General features: G+C 37.2%; 1 long non-coding RNA gene across 8 annotated transcripts in view; it reads left to right on the top strand.

Moving 5' to 3' along the window:
- The window catches only part of LOC149127989 (uncharacterized), a 159,262-nt gene that overhangs the window by 103,541 nt on the left and 28,604 nt on the right, over window positions 1-27,117 (top strand). For 3 of the 8 annotated variants that reach the window (XR_016230201.1, XR_016230196.1, XR_016230198.1), the window contains one exon: window positions 1,777-25,691. The exons of 1 other annotated variant lie outside the window; for it this stretch is intronic. This is a non-coding gene — a long non-coding RNA (uncharacterized LOC149127989). Of the gene's footprint in view, window positions 1-1,776; window positions 25,692-27,117 lie in introns of those variants that run through there. 4 more of the 8 variants (XR_016230191.1, XR_016230197.1, XR_016230190.1 and 1 more) reach the window with 2 other exon arrangements.

Genomic DNA, 27,117 nt, shown 5'->3' with positions numbered 1-27,117 from the left:
TAAATGATTTATGCATTTGTGTTTTTTATTGGTCAATGCTTTCATAGAAGAAATGTAAATAAAAGACTATATTTTGTTTTATCCATTGAAACTTTTAATCCACAAAGGTAGTCATTTTCTCTTGAAGCACACCCTAAGATGTTTTAAAAGTATCAAGTTTGTCTTTTAATAATAAAAGTATCCAATGATGTACACAAATGAAAGATAGCTTCTAGTTCATTACAAATTCAATTCAATCTCAAAGGCAGCTGATAGCACAAATTTGGAACAAATTGGGCAATTCAAGAAGCTATATTAATGAATGCTATGAAACACAGGGATCACTTGTGTAAATGGAGTTGAAAAATACACCTGTTGTTTCCAGTCTGTGATAATAATCATATACCCAGGCTGTAGGATAAGGCTGGCTTTCTTAGCTCCTGCCCATTAGAAAACAACCCTTTATTGTTACTGCATGTGGAGAGGGCTTGCAAATGGTAGGGGCTACAGGAAGCAAAGCTCAGGGAGCTATTTACTGAAACCCTACACTCAGACAGGTGCCACTTTTGGACAGTTTAATTGATCTCATTTGTTAGTTATACCTGTAAATCACACTGTTATCATTCCTGAACAAGGAATGGAAACCAGAAATTGTCGTGAGCTTAAGATAACAGATCAAGCTTCCAAATGGACCAGACATATAGATTTCATGACTTAGTTTCACAACAGTACATTAGATTGAAATTAGATACTTGGAAAAATCCAAATTACATGGAGGCCTCTTGTTTCTTTATATCACACTGACAGAAAACATGGTTTAATATACTCCTGAAGCCAAAGCTGCATATCTTTTACTAAGTGGTGTGTGTGTGTGTGTATGTGTGTGTGAGAAGGAAACTTATGATATTGTCAAGGGTCCTCTGTTTTGGTACAGTAAACAGTGCTGTCATACAGTTAATCTAAAGTGTGTCCAATGTCTGTTAGAAAGTACCACCATGCTTCTAGTTAAAGTATTGCCCAGAATCTGAATGATGGAAAAATACACTACTATGGATTGATAATAAAAATGCAGTCAAAAGTTGTAGATCTCAGAATTTTCCAAGCCCAAGTGTTGGCGGGTTTGGAGAGATTCTGATTTTCTGTGTGTCTTTAATGAATCATCCAAGGTTTGTCTAAAACCTCAGAGGATCCCTGAGTGAGGAAGCTGAAAGTATAGGTAGAGATTAATAGCTGTACATGCCATGGAGAGCACACCTAACAAGACAATTTAAACATAAAAATCTATTTTGTCTTTTCAAGTCCAGCAACTTTTCTGGGATCCTGAACTCTTTATCCATAGTGTTGATGAGATTCTGCATCAGAAACAATATTGATGTGATAGCATCCAGAAGTCTTACTTATCCAAAGCTTTACCTTCCCCATTTTGGTTCCTGGAAATCAACTGTAGTCAGAAAATATTAAATAGAAAATTCCAGAAATAAGCAATTCTTAAATTTTATTAACTTTTATTATAGCATATTGTTGCAATTGTTCTATTTTATCATTACCTATTGCTGTTAATCTCTTACTGTGCCTAATTTATGAATTAAAGTTTTTCCTATGTATGTATTAATGGGAAAAATGTAGTAAATATAGGATTTGATACTATTGGAGATTTCAAGCAACCACTGGAAATCATGGAATGTATCCCCATGGATCAGGGGAGACTTTTGTAGTGTTAGCATCTGTCAGCCAGAACCTTATTTAAGGAGATCATGCCAAATCTCATTTTATTTTATTCTTTTATTTATCTTTCAGTTGAAAGGCAGAGAGACAGAAATATAGTGGGAGATCCTTTATTAGCTGGTTCACTCCCAAAATGCCTGCCAAGGCCAGGAGCCTGGAACGTCCCCCAAGTCTCCCACATGGGTGGCAGGGACCCAGGTATTGGAGTCACCATCTGCTGCCTTCCAGGATGTACATCAGCAGGAGGATGAATTGGATGTGGAAGAGTCAGGATTTGAACCCGTCATTTTGATATGGCATCGTGGAGAGTCCCAAACAATGACTTAAAGCCCCTGTACCAAAGACCTGCCAATGAAATCCTATTGTAGCTTCAGTTTAATGAACTGCTATGGGAAGCACAGTCAACTTTTAATCTACATTAAAGATGTACTAAACATAACGAAAACCGTGTTGAGTTAATAAATATTCTAAAGCATTTTATTGTGTTTGCACTTAACAATGACTGTTACCTAGAAAAATATGAAGGTTACTGGTATATGAGAAATAGCTAAATTTATACCTAGTAAAAGACACAAGCAATGTACTTTTGATAGAATCTGAACTTGTAATTATCACCTTGTCATGTTATCATTTTTCTTTTTAATCCTTAATCTAAGCAGCAAAATGTTCTATTTGGCTTTTGAAGTTTGCCCTTATGTAAGGCAAGTTGATCATATTTATAAATGAGCTATGAATAATATATAAAGATTCAGAAAATATAACTACAAAAATAATAAAAGATTATAAGGTGGGAAAGTGTGACTGCTGCTTAAAATATATGAAAAATTGACTAATATATAAACTTCAGATCAATGATTCCTAAATTTTTAGAGGCATGGACATGTTTAAAAATCTTATTTGAATAAGTAATAAAATCGTATCAAACTATCTCCACCAATTGGAGATCAACACTCTTCTGAACACTGCTGCCCTTTCCATTCACAACATTAGACTGATCTTTATTCACGTTTTTCCTTAACAAATTATTGACTGCTTTCTAAAAAAATTTTAACTTAGCCCACAGTGCTCAATTTAACCCAAATTATGCTTTACTGGGCTCAAAGGGAAACATCAATGAGAGGGCCACTATTGTTCAATGGAAAAATACATATGACATTGAAGAGTGGTCATTACATCAGATCAACTTAGAGGTTTTGATCTGAAGGCAACAAGATCTGAAATACCTCAATGTGAAAGTCAAGTTATTCAAATCTCTGGTAGCTCAGGTTGCCAGTTAAGAGTCAGGTTTATGGAAAGAACCACCTGGGTTCTCCAGGACTGTTGAAGTTGAATTTGTATAGCATCATTTCTTTGGTTGTACAGCCTGTGCTGCAGATCCTGATAGGAGGTTCATGATGGAAGATCCCATTGGAGTCTCTAGTTTCTTCTAAGAAATGGTCCTTGGTCCTTGTTACTAGATTCTGGAGAAAAAATAAAACAGATGGCCTTGCTGACCATGCTGACCATAGAGGACTGGGTGTTAGCTTGGTTCATGTGGCCATGAGGTATGGCATGTCCAGGAGCACTTAGTCATCTGTTGATGAGATTTTATGTAGGAATGAGGCTGGAGCCAACCCTGAAAGCATATTAACTGTACAAGAGCAATCAGATCAAATTCCCATTGTGTCTGTTCTTATCTTCTAGCCAACCTCCTCCATTGCATACTTCTAGGCCCTTCAGCAGTCCCCTGAACTCTCTGTGAGAGAAGGAAAATAAATCTAGCTTGAATTTCAGATGACAGCCATCACTGGGATGAGCATTTAGGGGCATTGCCATCCCATTCATTTGTGAAAAACTGTATAGGATAGAATTCTCCCACCATATGCAGAATGCCAATAGTTTGTCATATACTATAAGGAGAGAGCTGAAATATGCATCTGTATAAATTAATAAAATGTGGGAACTAGTGTGGTTGCACAGTCAGTGGTTTGGAATGAGCAATATCATGGATGATGAAGAAGAGGGGGAAGAGGGATGTGGATGGAAAGGTAGAGAATGACTACAAATTTGAGAATATTGATGCCTGACATAAGTGCTGATAAAAGACTCCCACTGCAAAGAAGGGCTCTCAGTAGCTGCGAACAAGATAGCCCAGATGTGCATGTCACAGAAAATTCTGTAGCCAGTGCAGTATTGGCTGTGGTGGTAGAGAGAGGAGCTATGAGGAGCTGAGTGATCCATGAAGAAACAGGACTGCTGCCATACTGTGGGTTTAGGATTGCTTCGGGATGGAACTCACTTTAACTCCTGGGACTCCTATTTTACTAACATTACTCAGAGATAGTTAATGGAGGATGATTGTCATTTTATAGTGGAAAGACAACTCAGGAGCCACATGCGTCAAAAAGGAAATGGATCACCTTAGGGAATCATGTGCATCAACCATGTCCACCCAGGAAGTAAAGAGTTTAATTTCTAGGGATAGCTTAATACACGTAGAGTTAATTTGTCATTTCTGTCACTTCTGTGAGTTGGGCATGTTGGTGAGCAAGGTTTAGTCACCCTTTGTTCAAACAGGAAATGGGACTTGCGTGGTCCCCACAACTTCTATTTCCCTCCATCTTTCTTTTCCATCTCTCTCTTCCTTTTCTCTCTCTCTCTCCTCACCACTCCTTTCTTCCTTGGCAAATAACAGTCTGATTCAGTGATGTCTGAACTCAAGCATATATAGATTTATTTCTCCAATAACTAATCTATGAAATTTTTAAATTATGTTTTCTCCCATGTTCCCTACTTTCTTTGCTAGTTTCAAAACAGTCTCACTTTCTCTGTTAAACTCAGTCCCAGATTTTGGATCTAAGCAGTTCTAGAGATGCGCTGTTTCCTAATATTCAATCCTTAAGTCTAAACGTCCTCTTTCTTCTAAGCCCAACATGGCAGAGTTGCAAAGCAGGACATGGGCTTCCTGATGGTGAATACAGGTATGGAGTTCACGCTTCCAAATCTGAGTCTCACAAGTGGGGCAAACACCAACATCAGGAATGTGAGGTCTGAGAAAGTAACAGAAAGTATTAGGAGCAGGGAAGAGATGTGAGAAGTAGGTCAACACCGGATTTTGTGAATATTCCTGACTCCAAAAAAAAAATGAAGGAATAACTAAAATTACCATGTTTGAATCATCTGAGTCGGGGGAATAAAGAGGAGACCAAGAAGCAGAGACAGTTTTCACGGGGATTTCATTAGATAGCCTGTACTATCTCTCTGAGAGGGCTTTGCCTTCTTGCAGGGGAATGGCTGCAGTAGGCATTCTAGACTTCTAACTTATGTCTTGATGAACATAAGACAAAGCAGTAATGTGAAAAACCGTGCAGGAGAACATAGCATTCATGGAGAGAAAGATCAGTAAAATAAAGTTGAAAAATACTACATGATTTTTTAAAAAAAGTAGGAGTTTTAGGGAAATTCAAGTTTACAGAAGTTAGAATCTATAAGAATTAAAAAATATGATTTTCCTACCATGAAAAACAGCAATGAGTGGTCAGCATTGTGATGCAGCCAGCAAAGCTGCCACCCCCAACACTGTCTTGCTATATGGGTGCTGGTTTGTGCACTGGCTGCTGTGTTTCTGATCCATCTCCCTGCTAATGGTCTGGGAAAAGCCATGGAAGATGGCCCAAGGGTTTGTGTCCCTGCCACTCACATGAGAGACCTAGAAGAAATTCCAGACTCCTGACTTCAGCCTGGCCCAGCTCTGGCTGTTGTGGTCATTTGAGTGCAGGGGCCCAAACATTTGGGTCATCTTCCACTGCTTTCCCAGGTGTATTAGCAGAGAGCTGGTTGAAAGTGGAGCAGCCAAGACTTGTGTTGCTCCCCCTCTTCATGGAGGAACGACACAGGACCCTGCGCTGTTCTTTTGTCTGCTCGGCCCTCCCCGGGTTTGCTGCTGGTTCTTCCCGGGTTGGCTACCGTCCCTTCCACCTCCGTGGAAGGGCGGTTCCCCCTGCCACCTTCCCCACTTCCGCGGGGGAGCGGCACACCGCCGGCCGGCTCTCTCGGGGGCTGCACAGGTGTTCCTTCAGATAGATGTTCCCTCAGATGTTCCTGGTGCATGTTGTCTCTCTCCTCCTTTATAGTCCTCTTCACCAATCCCAACTCGGCTGCCCACACGCCGAGTACGCTGCTCTCCTCCAATCAGGAGTAAGTCCTGCTGTTTATTGGTTGAACTGGAGGCAGCTGTGTAGAAGCTGTTTCTCCCTTCTCAGCGCCATATTGTGGGAGAGCAGATGCATAGAATAAGTCTTAATTCCAGTAACTTAGTCTAGTCCGGGTTGCTCTCCACAACTTGAACTGGTACACATATGATGCCAGTGTCAAAAGCAGCAGCTTAATACACTGCACCACAATGCCAACACCTAAGATTCTCTCCTTAAAGAGAAGGGTTGGAATGGAGGAAGATAGAGCATCTTCACTGATGAGTAGCGTATCTTGGTAAGGAAAATACTTTACTTGCAGTGATCAAACAGATATGTGTGTGTCAATTATAACAGCTGGGAAAGGAAAATTAATAATTAATGAGGTGGAAAAGGACATGAAATTTCAACAAGAGAAAAGTGGGATGAATAGCAATTTGAGCCAATAAGCAAAAATTGGCTGGCGCCGTGGCTCAGCCGGTGCCACAGCTCACTAAGCTAATCTTCCACCTTGCAGCGCCGGCACAACGGGTTCTAGTCCCGGTCGGGGCACTGGATTCTGTCCCGGTTGCCCCTCTTCCAGGCCAGCTCTCTGCTGTGGCCAGGGAGTGCAGTGGAGGATGGCCCAAGTCCTTGGGCCCTGCACCCCATGGGAGATCAGGATAAGTACCTGGCTCCTGCCATCGGATCAGCGCAGTGCGCTGGCCATGGCGGCCATTGGAGGGTGAACCAATGGCAAAAAGGAAGACCTTTCTCTCTGTCTCTCTCTCTCTCACTGTCCGCTCTGCCTGCCAAAAAAAAAAAAAAAAAAAAAAAAAAAAATTATATGGAAAAGGGGAAACAAAAGCTTCCAAAATTAGTTTCAGTAAATCAAGCACACACTCAAGAATATATGATATCTGGGGCCAGCACTGTAGGGTAGTGGGTAAAGCCACTGCCTACAATTCCGGCATTCCATATGGGTGCTGGTTCGAGTCCCAGCTACTCCACTTTTGATCCAGCCCTCTGCTATAAGATGGCCCAAGTGCTAGGGCCTCTGTACCTGGATGGGAAACCCAGAAGAAGCTTCTGGCTCCTGTCTTCTGATCAGCACAGCTCCAACCATTGTGGCCATTTGAGGAGTGAACCAGCGGATGGAAACTTCTCTTTCTCTCTGCATCTGCCTCTCTGTAACTCTGCCTTTTAAATAAATAAATCTTTAAAAAATTTTATCTGTTGTTGAAAATATGTGGTATAGGCATTATACTTATAGGATAGGCATATGAATTAATGCAGATGAAGTCAGAAAAAATTGGCAGGATGGCATTATTAATCAACAAGGTGAATTTAAAATTAATTCTCTAAAAGCATTAAAAAGAGACCTCATGCCAGCCGTTTCATGTACCCACAATGTGCACTGCCCATTTAAATCTGGCAACTCTGACAAGGGATAGTACATGTTGAAGACTCATTCATTAATTCCACCAACTTCTGTTCAACAAATACTTATAGAACATTTCTATGTGGTGAAAGCAGTTCCTGGAAGTGAAGAAAATAAAAGTCCTGTGGACCTGGACCTTACATTTGAATGGGAAAGAGAAGACACAAAATTACAACATAATGTAATTTGTACAGTATAACATAAAATGTCATAACCGGATGAATACAACAGAATTTAGGAACATCAAAAATTAATCCATTATTGGGCACACTAAACCAATTGCAATAAATTGGGAATGCAGAATGAAATAATATAATTAATACATCGGTTAGTTTTGGTTACATTTATATCTTCATTTACATTCATGAAATCTATATAAAATCAGTGATGAAATTTGTCCATTAAGAAAACTTTATGGTGAATGCATTAAGCAATAAAATGACATAACTAGTAATACATGAGAAAAAGTACATAAACTGTTTATTTTTGTTTATGTTATGATATTGAAAAAATAGAGGAAATGAAATTTTGGTTTTGTGTCTGGATATTAGATAAAAATACAAATGCATATGGATGTGTATGTTACAAAAGGAAACTCCTTTAAAGGAAATTTGGAAAAATCCATTACCAATAACAAAGAATGAAAAAAAGTTTAAATATTTGATTATTTATTTAAAAGTTAGTATGGAACCGGCCGGCACCGCGGCTCACTAGGCTAATCCTCCGCCTGTGGCGCTGGCACCCCGAGTTCTAGTCCCAGTTGGGGCGCAGAATTCTGTCCCAGTTGCTCCTCTTCCAGTCCAGCTCTCTGCTGTGGCCCACGAAGGCAGTAGAGGATGGCCCAAGTGCTTGGGTCCTGCATCCGCATGGGAGACCAGGAGGAAGCACCTGGCTCCTGGCTGTGGATCCGTGCAACGCCAGCCGTAACAGACATTTGGGGAGTGAACCAATGGAAGGAAGACCTTTCTCTCTGTCTCTCTTACTGTCTAACTCCGCCTGTCCAAAAAAAAAAAAAAAAAATAAAAAAGGAAGTTAGTATGACAGAGACAGAGAAAGAAATCTTCCATCCTCTGACCACCCCCCAAAACTGGCTGCAACATTCAGGTCTGGGCACGGCCAAAGTCAGGATTCAGAAACTCCATACAGGTCTCCTACTTGGATGGCAGAGACCCAAACATCGGGGTCATCTTTTTTTGATTTCCTGGTGCATCATTAGGGAGTTGCATAGGAAATGGAGCAGCAGAGACTTGAGCTGTCACTCAAATATGTGATGCCAGCATTACAAGCAGTGAATTAACCCCCTGCACCACAATGCTGGTCCCAAGATTCAAAACTTTTAAGCAATACACACTGTAAGAAAGTCACATAATATTATAATTGTCTCTGAATAAACTTATTCAGCAAATAGTTAGATACCAGCATTGTTATAATTGGTTAGTAATATTTTAAAAAAAAACTTTCCTTGAATGTTTTATATTATTGCAAAGAAAGATAGGTAAGAAAAACTAAACCTAATGGATAATTAAATAATATGGCATTTTTAAAGGAGCTAAGTGGTGAGTCACTTTTCACTATTCAACAGAATGGTATTAAGAAGATAGGATTAGGCCGGCGCCATGGCTCCCTTGGCTAATCCTCTGCCTGTGGCACTGGCAGCCTGGGTTCTAGTCCTGGTTGGGGCACCGGGTACTAGACTCGGTTGCTCTTCTTCCAGTCCAGCTCTCTGCTGTGGCCCGGGAGGGCAGTGGAGGATGGCCCAAGTGCTTGGGCCCCTGCACCCTCATGGGAGACCAGGAGGAAGCACCCGGCTCCTGGCTATCAGGGGAATGAACCAACAGAAGGAAGACCTTTCTCTCTGTCTTTCTATAACTCTCTCTCTCTCTGTCTCTCTCTCACTATCTAACTCTGACTGTCAAAAAGTTAGGATTAGAAAAAATATTTGAAAGAAGTGAGCCAAAAAGATAACCAGACAGAGAAGAATTAGACAGAAGTTGTAATGGTTGCAATGTGCCTGACAACAGCAAAATGACCAGTGTTGCCTAAATAGAGAAAGGGTGAGGTGGCTTATAGGGGATGTGGGGACAGTCTGAAAGATGGGGTTGAGAGATTTATAGATTTCACATTCTCAGAATGAATGAGAAAATTATATGAATATTGTCAATCATTTCAACTTAACACATGCAATTAATGTAATAACAATTAGAATCCAGACGGGTTTTCAGAATTTGCAAAATGTCCTTAAATTAATAGAAAAGAATAAGTATCTGACATAATCAGGAGAGGTAAAAAAGTGAGAGGTGACTTGGAAACAGAATATACAACTAAATGTAATCATCCAGTCAGGATGGTATTTAAATACGTACACATGGATGAATATTTTCCTTAACTAGATACTAGCATATATGAAATTTAATATCCAATCAAATTAGTCACTTTATTCAGTAGAAAAACATGAATAGTTAATGGTAAGGAATAACTTCACACAACTATGACTAGTAATTTATGCAATTTTATAACTATACAAAATCATAGCCATATTGACTGTGTTTATATTTACATATATACTGTATAAATATGAGGATATTTCAAAGAGCTCATGGAAAATGGAATTAAAAGTAGTGCATTTTGGTGCAAAAATATTTTTAAATTCATGCTTGGTTTTCCCATAATATATATTTATTTTCCATAGTATGCATTTTCCATGAACTTTTTGGAAATCCCTAGATATATACATGCACATTATATATATATATATATACACACACACACACACACATACACTCATATAAGCATACATAATAGAAAACACTATCACAACTGAAATCACCCGACAAAAGATAGATTTGAGCCAAAACATTTCTAGGGGCTGGTGCTGTGGCACAGTGGGTTAAGCTGGTGCTTACCAGTGGCAGCCCATATTGGAGCTCTAGTTCAAGTACCAGCTGATCTGCTTCTGATCCAGCTCCCTGCTAATGTGCTGGGGAAAGCAGTGCAAGATGGCCCAAGTGCTTAGACCCCTGCCACTCACGTGAGATACTGGAATGGAATTCCTGGCCAGTGGCTTTAGGCTGGCCCAGCCTGGGCCATACTGCCATCTGGGGAGTGAACCAGTGGATGGAAGATATCTCTCTCTCTGCCTCTCTACCTTGCCTTTCAGATAAATAAATAAATCTTTTAAAATACTTTTAAGGAAGAGAGTAGGAACAGCAAGATATTAGAAAGCAAAAAGAAAATATAAGTAACATAATTTAATTTGGGCAAGGATAAGGACACACAGTTCAAAGATCATATTTACTTGTCCAAATATCATATAATGCTACATTCAAAATCTGATAAATGCAATTATAGTTTCAATGTTTATACTTTATGCCCATGAAAATGACAAAGTTAAAGATAGCAAAAATATTTCTGGTAAAAATGTGCAAAAAATTACACTGTGTTTTTGGTGCAAAAATGAATTTACTGCTTATTGAAAGTCATTGTCATTATCAAATAATATAGTTTAGAAGTATATCATCATTATGAACTTCTGATTTCTGGTCCAGTATGTAAGGATCTTAGAAGTGCTTTCAAAATATTAACAGTGAGTAAATAGTTTAATAAGTTTAACAAACTGAAAAAATCATTGACCTTTCCTACATCTATTAGAGAAGAAAATCAGCCTTGCACACTGCTGCCCCAAAGTTGGGCCGCATGAAGTTGGATACAGAAAATCAACAAATTCCCAGTGTAGAAAGCATGAGCAGAAACCTTCCTGGGGACTAATGCCAGGACAAAGAAACCCACTACCATAGTTGGTACATTGTTGGAGGCTCAGTGTGGCCAAGCCTGAGAGACAAAACCCCAGAAGGACACAGCTGTAAAGAGGTTAACACACCTGACCTCCTGGAGCTCCACTGCAGAAAACACCCCTTGGACTTCTGGGGAATCAGTTAAAATGTACCAGAATCTATTCTTCACAATGCCACCCTCAGGAGAAACAATTTTACAAGAGCCTACCTTGTTGGGTTTTACCTTTTGGTAAACCCAAACTAAAACCCAGCCACAGGAGTGTAGAATACCACCCTTACCTTCTCACCACATTCCTCAAGGCTTCTTTATGGCAACTCCTTTTATCCACAACCTCTGTCTGGCTTTCAAGGAAAACTTGACATAATAAAAGGCAAAACACAGATTGAAGGGACTGAATAAGCATCAGAGCTAGAGTCAGATCTGACAGGATAATTGGGATTATCAGACCAGGAATTGAAAAATAATAGTAATTAACGTGCTAGGGCTTTAGTGGAAAAAGTAGGCAAAATACAAGAAAAAATGGTTAATATAAGCAGAGGAATGGTAACTCTAAAAAAGAATAAAAAGAAATGCTAAAAGTGAAACACACTAACATTGAAGAACACCTTCAGTCAGGTGGTATGTAGGCTGAACACAGCTGAGCAAAGAATCTCTGAGCTTAAGAATCTGCCTATAGAAACTTCCAAAACTAAGAAGGAAAAAAAATTGCAAAAAGCAACAGCAAAGAAAAAAAAATCTGCCCTGTTAACTGTGAGATATCTACAAATATATTTGTTAAATACCAGAAAAAGAAGAGAAGAAAATGAAAGGCAGTATTTGAAGCAATATTGGTTGAGAATTTCCCGATTAATGTCAAACAGCAAACCACAGTGAACACCACACGTGCTGAATGCCACAAAAGTGTGTCTAGGCATATCACATTCAAACTTCAGAAAATCAAAAGTAAAGGAAAAAGAGCTTAAGTCAGAGAGGAAAAGTTACTTTATTTATTGAAGGGCAAAGATAAGAATTATAGCAAAATTCTCTGAAACCATACAAGCAAGAAAAGAGTAGAGGGAAATATTTAAAATTTAGATTGTAAAAGACACTAACCTAAGATTTTTGCTTTGGAAGTTTCTATGGACAACTCTATATCCCCAAATTTGCAAATCCAGATGAAATGGAAGACGTCTTTGAAAGGCACAAGAATAGGTAGATAATCTGAGTAGGCCTATATCTATTCAAGAAATTTAATAAATTAGTAATTGTCTCCCAAAATATAAAGTGCCAAGTCGAGATGGGTTAAAATTTTAGTAAGATGTGTTTTCATTTTGAATTCTACCAAATACGTAAGGAGGAAATCAAATCAAAATCTATAATCTCTTGGAAGATAGAAAAACAGAGAATACTTTCTGAGTCTCCCAAACAAAAGACATTGCAAGAAAATAAATCAGACCAATGTCTCTTTTTTATTTTTTTTTAATTTTTGTGTAATGAATGCATTTTTAGATAGATACAACTTTAGGAGTACAGTGGTTCTTTCCCCCATACCCCCCACCGCAGCTCCCATCCCACCTCCCTCTCCCTCTCCCATCTCCTTCTTCATTATGGTTCATTTTTAGTATGACTTTATATACAGAGGACCAACTCCATGCTAATCATAGACTTCAACAATTTGCACCCATGCACACACACAACATATAGAGTACAGTTTGGGGAAAGAATTTGCAGTCGATTCTCATATTACAATTCAATAGGAACAGAGGTCCTACCTGGGGATCAAGTCCCCAGTGACTACTGTTGTTCTTTTAACAATTAACACTCTTCTTTTTGTCGTACCAATATCTCTTATTGTGTAGATGCAAAAGTTCTCAAAATAAAAATTAACAAATAGGATCCAACAATGCATAACACGAATTACACTTGTGGGAAAGTGATATCTATCTCAGATATGAAAGATTGGTCTCATTTTAAAAATCCATTAATGTAATATCAACAAGCCGAAAAGAAATCATGGGATTACATCAATAGATACACGAGGTCATGTGACAAATTTGAACACCAATTCATTATAAAAACTCTCAACAAACTAAATATAGAAAAAGACTTCCTCAAGACCGGGCCCTCAAAGAAGGAGGTACCTTTCTCTGAAGGGAGAAGAGAACTTCCACTTTGACCATGGCCTTGTCTAAATAAGATCAGAGTTGGCAAACTCAAGAGGTTTCCATAGCCTTGGTAGCTCATGACAAGAGCCTCGGGTGATTACTGACGTCATAAATAAGAGTGTCAATTGTTAAATCAACAACAGGAGTCACTGTGCACTTACTCCCCATGTAGGATCTCTGTCCTTAATATGTTGTACTATGCGAATTAATGGTAAAACTACTACTCAAACAGTACTTTATAGTTTGTGTATCTGTGTGGGTGCAAACTGTTGAAATCTCTACTTAGTATATACTAATTGACCTTCTGTATATAAAGATAATTGAAAATGAATCTTGATGAAGAATGGGATGGGAGAGGGAATGGGAGATGGAATGGTTATGGGTGGGAGGGAGGTTATGGGGGGAAAAGCCGCTATGATCCAAAAGTTATACTTTTGAAATTTATATTTAATAAATAAAAGTTCTAAAAAAAAACAAGAAAAATACTTCCTCAATTTGATAACATTTCCAAAAACTTATAGCTAACATCATTCTTAAGGGTGAGAAACTGTAAGCTTTATCATGAGAATCAGGAATCAAGTCACAATGTTCGCTCTCACCACTGCTTCCCGACATCATATTAGAAATCTTAGCTAATGTAATAAGATAAGAAAATAAATCTATAATGATTGGGAAGGAAGAAATAAAAAACTGATTTGTCAATAAATTACATGATCAACTATGTAGGAAATCCAAAAGAACTAATTACAAATTCCTGGAACTACTTATAAATTTAAGAGAGTTGCAGCAGTCCAGGTTAATATATAAAAGTCAATAGCACTCCTGTGTACCTGTGATGAGCAAAAGGAATTTGAAATGGAAAACAAAACCATTTATATTAGCACACATGCAAAAATAAATGCTTAATTATTAATATGACAAATATGTAAAAGTTCTATAGTGAGATAAGAGAAGCTGTAGAAGAACTGAATAAATCTTCTGATTACATAGATAGAAAGATTCAATATTGTCAAGACATCACTTCCTCCCAACTTGATCAATAGACCAATACTATCTCAATAAAAATTCTAGGAAGTTATTTTGTGGATATTTACAAAGCAATTCTTTTACATAGAATCATAGGCCAGGGGACTGAGTTCAATTTCAAATATCAACTTCTAAATTTGCTATAAAGCTTTATTAATCAAGAGATATGGTAATGATGAAAGAATAGACAAATCAGAGGAACACTACAGAGAACCCAGAAATGAAGCCAAATACATAGTCAATTAATCCTTGACAAAGGGAAAAAAAAAAAAAAACAATTTAAAACAAGCAAAGAGTATTCTCAGCAAATCATGCCTGAAAAGCTCGACATCCATTTTCATAAAGGAGGAATCCAGATACAGTCCTCAAATCCTTACAAAAATTAATTCAAAGTGTATTGTAGGCCTAACTGAAAGACAAAGCTAAACTCTTGGACATAGAACGTATTTCCATTTACCTAGGTCATCTTTCATTTTTTTCAGCAATGCTTTTCAGTACGCAATATACACATTTTGAATATTTTTGTTAATCTATTCCTAACCATATTATTCTTTTGGTGTTATTATTTTTTGTTTTCTTAGCATTTTTCTAGTATATACAAATATATTGATTTTGCATATTGAATTTTTATCTTGAAACATTTATTAAATTCCATTATGAGCTTTAGCTGTTTGTGTCTGTGTGTTGTTTAGTATTCTATATGTGCAAGGTAAAAATATCTATAAACAAAAGCAGTTTTCCTGCCTCTTTCCAATATGGGTGTCATTTATTATTCATTCCTCTTTTCTCTGACCAGAATTTCCAGTAAACTATTAAATGGCAGGTATTTTATTAGTATTTCAGTTTATTTAGTCTTTATGAATCTTCTATCAGCTCTTCTAATTCTTCTTGAGTTGATTTTAGTGGTTTTTGTCTAAGAACTTATTCACTTCATCCAGGCTACTTAATTTGTTGACACAATTGTTCACTTCATTCTGTTCTGATCATTTACATTATTGTAGGATAATCAGTATGACTGTCTCTCTTTTCTTCAGATTTTTCTTTTTGTCTTGTTGAATCTAGCTAAAAGCTTTCATTTTCATTAACATTTACAAAGCTAGATATGAAAACAGATTTTTTTCTATTGCGTTTCTATACTCTGTTCCATTATTTCCACTCAGATCGTTATGATTTCTTTCCTTCAGGTTGACCTGGGTTCAGTTTGCTCTTTTTCCAGTATCTATTGAGGAAAGATTATTCTTTTCTTTTTTAAAGAAATATACACATTTATGGCTGTAAATTTAAGTGTATTTTAATTGTGTTTTATAAGCTTTATGTACTATGTTATGCTATAATCATCAAAAATATTTTCTTTTTTTTTTTAGTGATTTTTTTTTATTTTTTGACAGGCAGAGTGGACAGTGAGAGAGACAGAGAGAAAGGTCTTCCTTTGCCGTTGGTTCACCCTCCAATGACCACCACGGCCGGCGCACTGCAGCCGGCGCACCGAGCTGATTCGAGGCCAGGAGCCAGGTGCTTCTCCTGGTCTCCCATGCGGGTGCAGGGCCCAAGTACTTGGGCCATCCTCCACTGCACTCCCGGGCCACAGCAGAAAGCTGGCCTGGAAGAGGGGCAACCGGGACAGAATGCAGTGCCCCGACCGGGACTAGAACCCGGTGTGCTGGTGCCGCAAGGCGAAGGATTAGCCTAGTGAGCCGCAGCGCCGGCCCATCAAAAATATTTTCTAGTGCCTCTTCTGTTTTTTCACCCTCTATGGCACATTGGTTATTTAGAAGTAGATTTCTTGATATCTACATATTTGTGAATTTCCCAAATTTCACTCTGATGTTGATTTCTGATTTCATTTCATTGTGGTAAGAGATATATTTTGTATGATTTCAACTTCTTCAATTCATCAAGGCTGGCTTTAGAGCTGACACCATGGTAATATCCTGGAAAATGTTCTGTGTGTATTTCACAAGAATTTATGCTTTGCTATTCTTTGGGAATGTCACCTAAACGTCTGTTAGAAGTAACTGTGCTAGAGTGTTGTTTGAATTTCCTGTTAACTAATTGGTCTTCAGTTGTTTTGCCATTAGTGAAAGTTAAATATGTAAGTCTCCAGTTATTGCTGAATTTTTCAATTTTTGCTTTCAGTTCTGTTAATTTTGGCTTCATATATTTAGGTCTTTATTGTTAGGTACATGTATTTTTTTAAAGATTTTATTTATTTATTTGAGAGGTAGAGTTACAGACAGTGAGAAGAAGAGACAGAAAGGTCTTCCTTCCATTGGTTCACTCCCCAAATGGCTGCAACGCCCAGAGCTGCGCTGATCTGAAGCCAGGAGCCAGGTGCTTCTTCCCAGCACTTGGGCCATCTTCTACTGCTTTCCCAGGCCATAGCAGAAAGCTGGATTGGATGAGGAGCAGCCGGGACTAGAACCGGCATGCATATGGGATGCTGGCGCCACAGATGGAGGATTAACTTACATGGCGCTGGCCCCAGGTACATGTATTTTTATAATTGTTGTAACATCTTATTTCATTGAACCTACTTTCATTATAATATGCCCTTTTGCTTCCAGTAATAAGTACATTATATGTATTTTTCATAGTGTATGTTGTCTAATAATAATAAAGGTGTTTTTGATCATTATTTGAACTGTATATTTTTGCATCCTTTTAGTCTTAGTTTGTGCTTTTAAATCTAAAGTGTGTCTCTAATAGAGTACATAATTAGATTGTTTTATTAATCCATTCTGCCAGTCTCATTTTTATTGGCATGTTTAATCTATTTAAGTTTAATGTATTGTCTAATTGATTATTACACTTAGGTCAGCTATTTCCTTATTTATTTTCTACGTCTTACTTATTCTTCCTCCTCCATATACTCATTTTGCATTAAACAGATGTGCTCTGGAATGTCATTTTAATTCTTTTTCATTTCTTTGGCCATACTTCTTTTGTCATTTTTTATTTTTATCCCAAGGATGACAATTAACATCTTAAAATATAAAAAATATATTTTAGATTATTATCAATACAATGTTAATAGATTTATAAAAACTTTTCTGATACATTTCTGTTTCTTCCCCCTTCTTGTATTTGTATTTATACAAATTGCAGCTTTTTAAAAAAGATTTATTTATTTATTTGAAAGGCAGAGTTCAGAGAGAGACAGAGAGAGAGACATCGCAACTGCTGATTCACTACCCAAAGGTCAGTGAAACCTGGGCACGGGTCAGGCCAAACCCAGAAGTCTGGGTCTCCCACATGGTTGGCAGGGGCCCAAGTACTTGGGCCATCCATACTGCCTCTTTCCAGGTCCATTTGCAGATTAGCACATTAGCAGGAAGCTGGATTGGAAATGAAGTAGCTGGGACTCAAACTGGCAGCCAGAGATGCTGACATAGCAGTGGCAGCTTAACTCATTGAGCCATAGTACTGGCTCCACAAATTGTGTCTTTATTAGTGGTGTGCTCATTAAGATGTATTTCTAATTATCACTTCATGTAGTTGTCTTAAAAATTAGGAGAAAATTTCAATATAAAAATACACTCTTGTTAATATCCACTCATACACTCAAACTTTATTAGATTCTTTGTTTCTTTATACAGATTTGATTTACTGTCTAGTGTCTTTCCATTGCTGCCTTAAAAATGTTTGTTATTTTGTGTAGGAACATTTACTATTTAAAAAGTTTTTTTCATTTCTGTTTATTAGGGAATATCTTAAGTTATTCTTAATTTTTGAAGGACAGTTTCGCTAATTGTAACATTTTTTTTTCCTTTCAGCCTTTGAATATGCAGTTCTCTTGCTTTTTGGCCTTAATTGTTTGTGTTAGAAAATAAGTGCTAATTTTACTGAAGATTCTTTTTTTTTTAAAAAAGATTTATTGATTTATTTGAAGTCAGAGTTACACAGAGAGAGGAGAGGCAGAGAGAGAGAGAGAGAGGTCTTCCATCCGATGGTTCACTCCCCAGTTAGCTGCAACAGCAGGAGCTGGGCCAATCCGAAGCCAGAAACCAGGAGCTTCTTCTGGGTCTCCCATTCAGGTGCATGGGCCCAAGGAGTTGGGCCATCTTCTACTGCTTTCCGAGGCCATAGCAGAGAGCTCGATTGGAAGTGGAGCAGCCGGGACTAGAACTGGACCCAAATGGGATGCGGGTGCTTCAGGCCAGGGCGTTAACTCACTGTGCCACAGCGCTAGCCCTGAAGATTCTTTATCTGTACAGGTAACACTTGATTGTGTCAACCAGATCTCTGAAGCTCTTCTTATTAGTCCATTCATTTATGAGTCATAAAATTAGATAATTTCATTCGACCTATCTTAAGTTCAATGATTATTTTGTTAAACTCTATGATTGAGCTTCTTATCAATTTTTATCATTTTGTTTTTCAATTCCAAAGCTTCCATTTGTTTTTTTCCCTATAGATTCTATTTCCTTCATTGATTTGTTTATATGGGAAGAGATTAGAGATTGATTTCATAACTTGCTTTAGTTTCTTAGATATTATTTTCTTCAGTTATTTGAGCATAATTTATATAACTGATTTTAATATTTGTACCAGAATTCCAACGTCAGTGCTTCTTCAGGGAAAGGTTTCATTTTGTCTAATTTTTTCCTGTGCAAGTTCCATAATTTATATCTATTTTCATGTTGTGCGAGTTATTTTTCTTGTCTTTAGACATTATAAATTTGGATTTGTATTCTAGCATTTCCTAATATTTGTATTCTAGTATATTTATTAGCAGTTATTAGTTAATAATTCAACACAATGTCTTTATAACGATAATAATAGTCATGACATTTTATACACTTAGTCCAGATACATTTCATATGAAGGCAATTTCTTCATAAATGCAACAGAATGACTGAAAGCTCTGTCCATTAGTCTCTTTTGCTTGATTCGCATCTCTGTTTTCACCCAAAGTTTGCAGTTTCAGACCTTTGTCTTTCCATGTGTCAATTGAAAGTGGTTTCCAAGACTCAGTTTTCTAATGGCCTGTTTCCCAGTGTCAGTCCCCCAGTGAAGCCCTGAATTAAGAGGTAGAAAAACAGAGTCTACCATTTTGTCAGAAGGATGGTAATGCCAAATTTCAAAGACAGAGTGCTTATAGGGACAGGAAGAGTTTGCAGTCTTGTTGTGAGCTAACAAATTATTTGTGTAGCCATAGAGCTTTTTACAGTACAAGAGCCACGGGAGAGGCTACAATAATTGTTTGTTGCCTAAGTGACTGACTGAATGAATATTCGAAAGTAGGTATTGCTATTTCAAACTGAAGAATAACTTTATATGTAATTACTTTTATTCTTTTTAAAATTGTTGCCTGGAAATGGTAACATGGTTGTTACTTTAAGTTATTGCTGTTCATTCCTAATTCTGATGATACTGAGACATGCAATAAAATGCCTCCTCATTTCATCACGGCAAAGCGTTAAAATTAGTTACTCAACAGACTTTTGCAGGTTAGAGGTTTTAAACAGCCAATTGATGAGGAAGAAACACTTTGAGCATTTAGTTAGTAACGGAAAAAAATGGAACATGGAGTATCAACACGAAGATATTTTCTTCCCCTGAAGAGGAACAGATAGGATGGCATATGCTTTTCTAAATGTGGATGCTCAGTGCTGCATACAACTAGCACAACAGTCGCAATTAGATGACTCAGCTTCAGAAATGCTCCCTGACTACGCTAGGCAAAGGCAGGTGAACTAGAACAGAATACAGTGAGAAGTAGAGCTGAGACATTGGATTTATTCGAGATGATTTTCATTAGGCAAAAAGGAAGCTTGATTTTCTAGCTTTTTTGATAGAAAATATGTGATGTATTTTTTTCACCTATTCTTGCTATGGCGTGGAAATCACAGTGCTGAGAGTCCCCGCATCTCTGATTGATGCAACAGTTGGCTAGGCAAAGAATTTGTAGAATTTCTCTCTGCAAAGTTCATTTAAAGATGTGAACTCAAATTTTGTTTGTGGAACTAGTATGTCAGAGGTGATCAGTCATGGGACCCACCTGTAAATGGCTCTTGTCTTTACTTAAGAAAGCTGCCATGAAGTTAGTGTGTCTTGGTCCCAAGAGCATGCTTCACAGGTTTGGGTACAATTAATTAGTTCCTTCCTTCATCCAACTGTTCTAATTGCTTCACTCTTTTCTCTCATCATCAACTCTTCTGCCTGGAGGTCAAAATGGAACCAGTTACTAACAAAGGCCAGTGGCAACCATGACTACATGGGGTGGCATGTTTCATCTGTCATGAGGAATCTATCACTCCCTTCCTTGTCAAAAAGTAAATGAAATTAGACTAACACAAATTTCTATGTTTGCCCTGAATAAAGGCCTACATCCTCCTTAGGCATTGCCTGACACATCTTGACTTGAGAAAAGCTCAATGTTCTTAAAGCACCATTTGGAGAGAATGTGTCTGTCTCCCTGGGTCATTATTCCTCAGATTCATTTATTTTTCATGGACCATGGGCTAGATAATCTAGACCTCCTTTGGGGGTGTTAATTAAGAAGAGTATCCAAAATTAATCAGCAGACTCACTAGGGCGAAGGGGAGCTGTCTGAAGACCTTGGAATATAACGTGTTTCTGGTACAGAGAAAGGAGCCCTCGGCTATTGACAAAAAGCAAACAAGTGCACAGACGGCAATGTGACATAAAAATTCATATATATATGCAAGTATACACTCATTTTTCTTGTCAGCTTGTCAACTTTAATTATAAAGGTTGATTTGCTATTTGGCAGATCTCAACATTGTAGATGTTGACCACTTGAAAAGCATCATATGGTCCATGTCTTAAAAGAACAATGGAATAAGAAGGCGGTGGATGAGTGATGTCTTTAAAGTCCACATTGAGCACAAAAATGCTTTCACTGTAACTGAATTGTAAAAATTCTGTCTTCAAAAATAAAATGGTGATACTTGATGAAAACCGGTGATTCAGAAGATGCATTTTTTTCATCTTTATTTTTTGTACCATTCTATTTTGAAGTTTGTTGCTTTTTAATTTTGAAAGGAAGAGCAAGGAGAGAGAGAGAGAGAGAGATGAGAGATGAGAGACAGATTCCAATCCCTAGTTCAATCCCCAAATGCCTGCAACAGCCCAATCTGTGCCATGCCAAGCTTGGAAATGCATCCAAGTCTTTCACATGTAATTGAGCCATCATCTGCTGCCTACCAGGGTGTCCGTTAGCAGGAATCTGGATAAGAGGCAAAGGCAAGACTTGATGGTAAGCATTAAATATGTGATCAGGTTGTCCAAAGTGGTGGCTTAAGCCACTACCATAAAAACCATTGCTATTCCATTGGTTCTCTTTTAAGTTTCTTAGTTTAATATATTTGTATCTGGCATTAAAGGTTTGAACTCTAAATTAAGATAAACTTTGTAGCAAAATTTGATCTTTGGACATAATACACATTGGTTAGCTTCCAATTTTAAAAAGGATTTTATTTCACTCCAAACTTATAGAATCAAATACTGCTTCTTTTTAATGCTTATTTAGTTAATAGGATTTTAGTATCTCTTGAATGTCTGCTGTTAATTCTGACCTGAGCAATACTCTTTGCTACAAAGTTAAAGAATGATGGATTTTTATCCTGTAATGTAAAATTTCAACTTCTTTCCAATGTTTGGAGATCAGGGACACTTGCCTTTATCTTTTCCCATTCTAAATGCCACTTACTAGGAGGTAGACACAGACAATATATTCCCTAAAGATAGGTGCATCTATGTACCTTCAAGGCCTTGTTGTGCCGTGATTGACAAGACATGCAGAAACCATTCATTGGTCTCCAGGAATAAAATAATTTTACATGTATTTACATCATTTAATGTCAAGAATCTTTACTGACAAAATATAAATTTATACAAAAAGGAAACTTCCTTAATTAATTTTAGGAGCACAATAAAATTTAGTTTTGGTATTTTTTTGACTGGCAAACACAATGGGTAAAATTGTAAAATGAAAGTTTTTAAACTTATGTAAATTTTATTATCTTAAATTCACTATTCTAAATATTGGCAAAAATTTAATGATAGGCATATTCATTTCAACTATTTCTTTGAATAATTGATGGTTTAATGAATCTTTAAATATTCTTCCAAAAATGATAGTCAAATTGATAATTCTTCTTACTCTTATTATGAAAAGGAGTTCAATTTGATCAAGCACGTTATTTGCTGGATTGGTATTATGTTCTTGTCTACTTCAAAGCATAATCTTATAGCCAGACCAGAATTCTTTCATTATCCTTTTCAACAAATAGTTGTGGACTTCCAACGTACATTCTGTCACAGAAGTTGCCTCTTCTTGAGCATATCATTTTCCTGAAACTATATAAACTATCATTGGAAAAAACAGATATAGTCATAATAGAAGCAACCCCTTAGCTGATAACTCTTTGAGATTCACTTAACTAAAACAAAAAAGTAATTTCCTAGGTCAACTGTATAATTCCTGCAGTTTTTAGTTCATCTAGTCTCCATTTGAGGCTGCTCTGCCAGTAATTTAGGAGAGCACAGAGAAGTGTCTGTGCACAAAGAGGTGAATTCACCACCTCAGATCTCTCTTTAACGGCCTCTGGGATGAGATGAAATCATGAACTGTGACTATGGAAAAGAAAGTACTATGAACAGTTGTGGCACAACACATCAAGATTCATCTACTCAATTGGAGTTGAATAAGTAGACTAGAGACTAGAAACTAATGCATAAGAAAAGACATTGAACCCTCACAGGAAATATAAGACAGAGAGTACTGTGTTAACCAGAACCTCCCATATGACCCTCTCCATACGAGATAGTTAGATTGGAAAGAATAAGTCTCTTGCATTACAAACGGTGACATGTCACTGAAGCAATGATTGGATCCAATAAATGGTTGGCAGCTGTCATGTGAGGAGGGCTAATTCTGCTTACCATGAGACTTTGTTTTGTTAAGCAGACACATAGTACTGACATGAGGAGACAAGGAGGCCTTCCCCATGCGATGTCAAGTACCTTTCTTAAATAAATACTGAAGAATTATTTAACATTACCATTAGACTTTTCACAGGGCCACCATGTCTGTTTAGCTTGGCACTCCAAGACTACAAATCTTCAGTCACTGTTCAAACATCTTGGAATTTTTCTTTGTGAATAGCAGTTAAGTTGCTATTTGGGATGTCTGCATTTGTTCCATATTGGTGTGCTTTGTTTGGGTGTTGGCTACTTGGCTTCTGATCCAGCTTCCTGGATAAGGCACGCCAGGGAAAGTCGTGGCGATGGCACAAGTGCTAGAGCTCCTGCCTCCCACTTGAGACTTGGATGAAATCCACACTCCTGGCTTCGATTTTACCCAGTCCTAGCTGGAGTTAACCAGCAGATAGAAGTTCTCTCCTCTCTGTCTCTGTTGCTTTCTCTGTCTTTCTGCCTTCCAAATAAAAATGACAATAAATAAGAGTGTTTTTAAAAGTTGAAGTGTGCTAAACAAAAGCTTTTTAGGATCAATGAATGGTGTGCCAAGAAGTTTACTTACTTTCATTTAAAATTCTGTTTGGTTCATTTAGAACATAGTCATAGTTTATGTTGACACTTTTGTACTTTTATTTACAGTGAATATCTTTCTAATAAGATAAATCTAAAGAATGATTTTTTAAAATTTATTTTTATTTATTTGAAAGACAGAGTTACAGAGAGAGGGAAAGACAGAGAAAGAGATGTCTTCCATCTGCTGGCTCACTCCCCAAATGGCCACAATGGCCAGAGCTGAGCTGATCTGAAGTCAGGAGATTTTTCCAGGTCTTCCACATGGGTGCAGGAGCCCAAGGACTTGGACCATCTTCTACTGCTCTCCAAGGCCATAGCAGAGAGCTGGATAGGAAGAGGAGCAGGTGGGACTAGAACTGGCACCCATATGGGATGCTGGCTTTGCATACCGGGGCTTTAACTGGCTGCACCACAGCACTGGACTCTAAAGAATGATCTTTTAGATTTTATAAAGTGGCCACTCCAGACCTTACTTGAAGATTTCTGATCTACTAGAATGAAGAAACAAATTTCCAAAGTATTTTAGAAAAAGCATATTACGCAGAGGTACTAAATTTAAGGAATACTCTACCTTGAGAAATAGAAAAACCTGAAAATATAAAACAAATCAATAATGGCTATATTCAGTAATAAATTATACATACACATCTCATAATCTGTGATTTTTAAAATACCCTTGATGCAGGTGTTTGGCCTAGTACCGGGATTCCAGTTAGGTTGCACAGATCCCTTGCCAGATGGCTGAGATTTACTGTCCCAGCTTCACCCCTGCCTCTATTCCTGCTGGTAGACTCTTGGGGAACCGGTGAGGTTGCAAGTGATTGTGAGTCTGGACAATGTGTGCGGTAGATCTGAACTGAGTTCCCAGCTTACAGCTTTGGCCTCCCAGCCACTGTGAACTTTTGGGGAATGAACCAGTGAATGGCAGCTCTCTCTCTTTCTCTCTCTTCCCCCCTTTTCTTTCTCTCTTCCTTCTCTCTCTACTTGTCTGCCTCTTAAACAAACAAACAAAAAGTTAAAAATAAAATAGAATTAAGTATATTTTCACAAAATATCTGCCATAGATTATGTATTTTGATTCTTATGGTAGGGCAGGGAGGATATTATTTTTCATTTTTATAGATGCAGTAAAAAGCAATCAGTAAGTCTCTTGTACCCTCATCCTCAAGAGACTGAATACCAAATAAGTTGCTACCTTTTCCAATCCCCTCAATGTCTGAAGGGTAAATTTCTGCAGATAACCTAAAACACTAAAATTGGTTTTTGTGATACATGAATACACAGTTCTATAAACAGGAACATTATATATTTGTGCAAAAAATCACATATGTTGGGCTACAGAAACATATGCAGAAATAAAGGTGAATTATTCAGTATTTCCTCAATATTCACCAGGGACTGGTTCCAAGACATTTGTGAATACCAAAATCTGTGAATAATAAAGTTCTTTACATGAAATGGTCTAGTATTTGCATAAAATCTACACATAATCTCCAGTATATTTTAAATCATTTCTAGATTACATACAGTATCTCATACAAAGTTAGTACTATGTAAAATAGTTGTTCTACTGTATTGTTCATGGAATAATGACAAAACAAAGGATTCTGGGCACTGGCCTTGTGGCACAGCAGATTAAGTCACTCTTTGTTACACTCACATCTCATTTTTAATCCTCTTTGCTCCACTTTCAATCCAGCTTCCTGCCAATGCCTCTGGTAGCCAGCAGAAGACGGCTTAAGTGCTTGGTCTCTGCTCCCCATGTAGGAGACTAGGATGGAGTTCCAGCCTCCTGGACCTAGATCTGACTATTGCAGTCATTTGGGAAATGAATCAGTGGATGGAAGATCTTCCTCTCTGTGTCTCTCTGCCTTTCACATAAATAATAATTTTTTCTTTAAAAAAAGATTCTATGCATTTTCAGAAAGATGCATTTTAAAAATATTTCCTGTTAGGTTAAATGTGCAGATGTAGAATCTGTAAATGCAGAGGGCCAATGGAGTCAATGCAACAAAGGCAACACAATTCTCATGCCAAAACCTCAAGGAGCCTTAACTCTTATTCCCTGCTGCCATTTAAGTGCTGTCGTGTGTTTAGACACTTTAAAGACATGCTAACCTGTAAACACATTGTAGGAATTTTTTAGAGTATATTTAAAACCTGGGATACTGGAAATGGCTAAAATCTTGCCAAAATAATTCAATTAATAGATGGATAATTTAGTAATTTCAGTGCGATGTTTGAATGAAATATCCTTAGCAACTCATGTGTATTTCCTAACTATGACCATTGTGTAATGAAGCTGTTTGGGGTGGGGGACTGGTGGGAGGGAGAATAATAGGTATCAAATCTCATACAGATGCAAAGCACAAGTTCCTAGTATTACACAGCCCAGGGGGTTACTATGGTTCACAATAATGTAGTATATATTTTTGAGCAAATTGAAGAGAACTGTGTCCTAATTCAAGCATGCTATCTATAAAGACAGTGATGAGATGATTAGTGAAATATAAACACAGGCTAGGTATTTGATGATATTAAGGAAATTATAGTTAAGATTTCAGGAGGATAATTAGTAAACATTGAAGTGTCCTTATATTTAGTGATACATACTAAGGTATACACAGATACGATGATAGGAAGTTTTGCATTTATTTTAAAACAATACATTAGAAGAGATAACAATGAAACAAGTCTGGCCATGTCTTGAATCCAAATTATGGGTACAAACAAATTCCTTATACTTTTCTATTGCATACTGTAAATTCTTGGGATTTTCCATGAAAATAAAAATGTTGAAAAATGAAAATATTGTAATGCCATGTAATAATTGCCAAATCATAAATAAAAGGAACTAATTTATCACACAGCAAGTTGACAATAAAATCAGTACTAAGAAAAGCACATATGTCTTTGCTATTGTCTTATTTTCTCAAATGGCTCATCCTTTTGCATCTTCACATAACAAAATTCTTCAAGTTATTTTTAAAGTTACAATATTCTTTATGCACAAAGGCTGTGTCAATTTTTACACATTAGGGAGTAGATATACTGGATATGATAGAAATTAGTAAATTTGTGAAAACTTCAAGAAATGTGTAATCCATGTTTACTTTCAAACTAAAAGTTGGACATTTATTTTAACTAGCAAAAATAACATAGTGATTTTTAGAGTTGTTAGGATGATAGATTTTATACATTTTTAAATTGATAAATTTAAATGCCATGAATATTAAATTCATCCTTTCAAACTGTATTTCCAAGGATACTCCTCAAAGCTATTATGGAATTTTGTTACAAAATTTTATAAAGTTAGCCTTGAAGATTCATTATTTATTTCGGG

This window comes from Oryctolagus cuniculus, chromosome 2, assembly GCF_051225735.1.
Source record: "Oryctolagus cuniculus isolate XC-2025 breed Fujian yellow rabbit chromosome 2, ASM5122573v1, whole genome shotgun sequence".
NCBI classification, from domain to species: domain Eukaryota; kingdom Metazoa; phylum Chordata; class Mammalia; order Lagomorpha; family Leporidae; genus Oryctolagus; species Oryctolagus cuniculus.
This window is presented reverse-complemented; position numbering and strand designations above follow the sequence as displayed.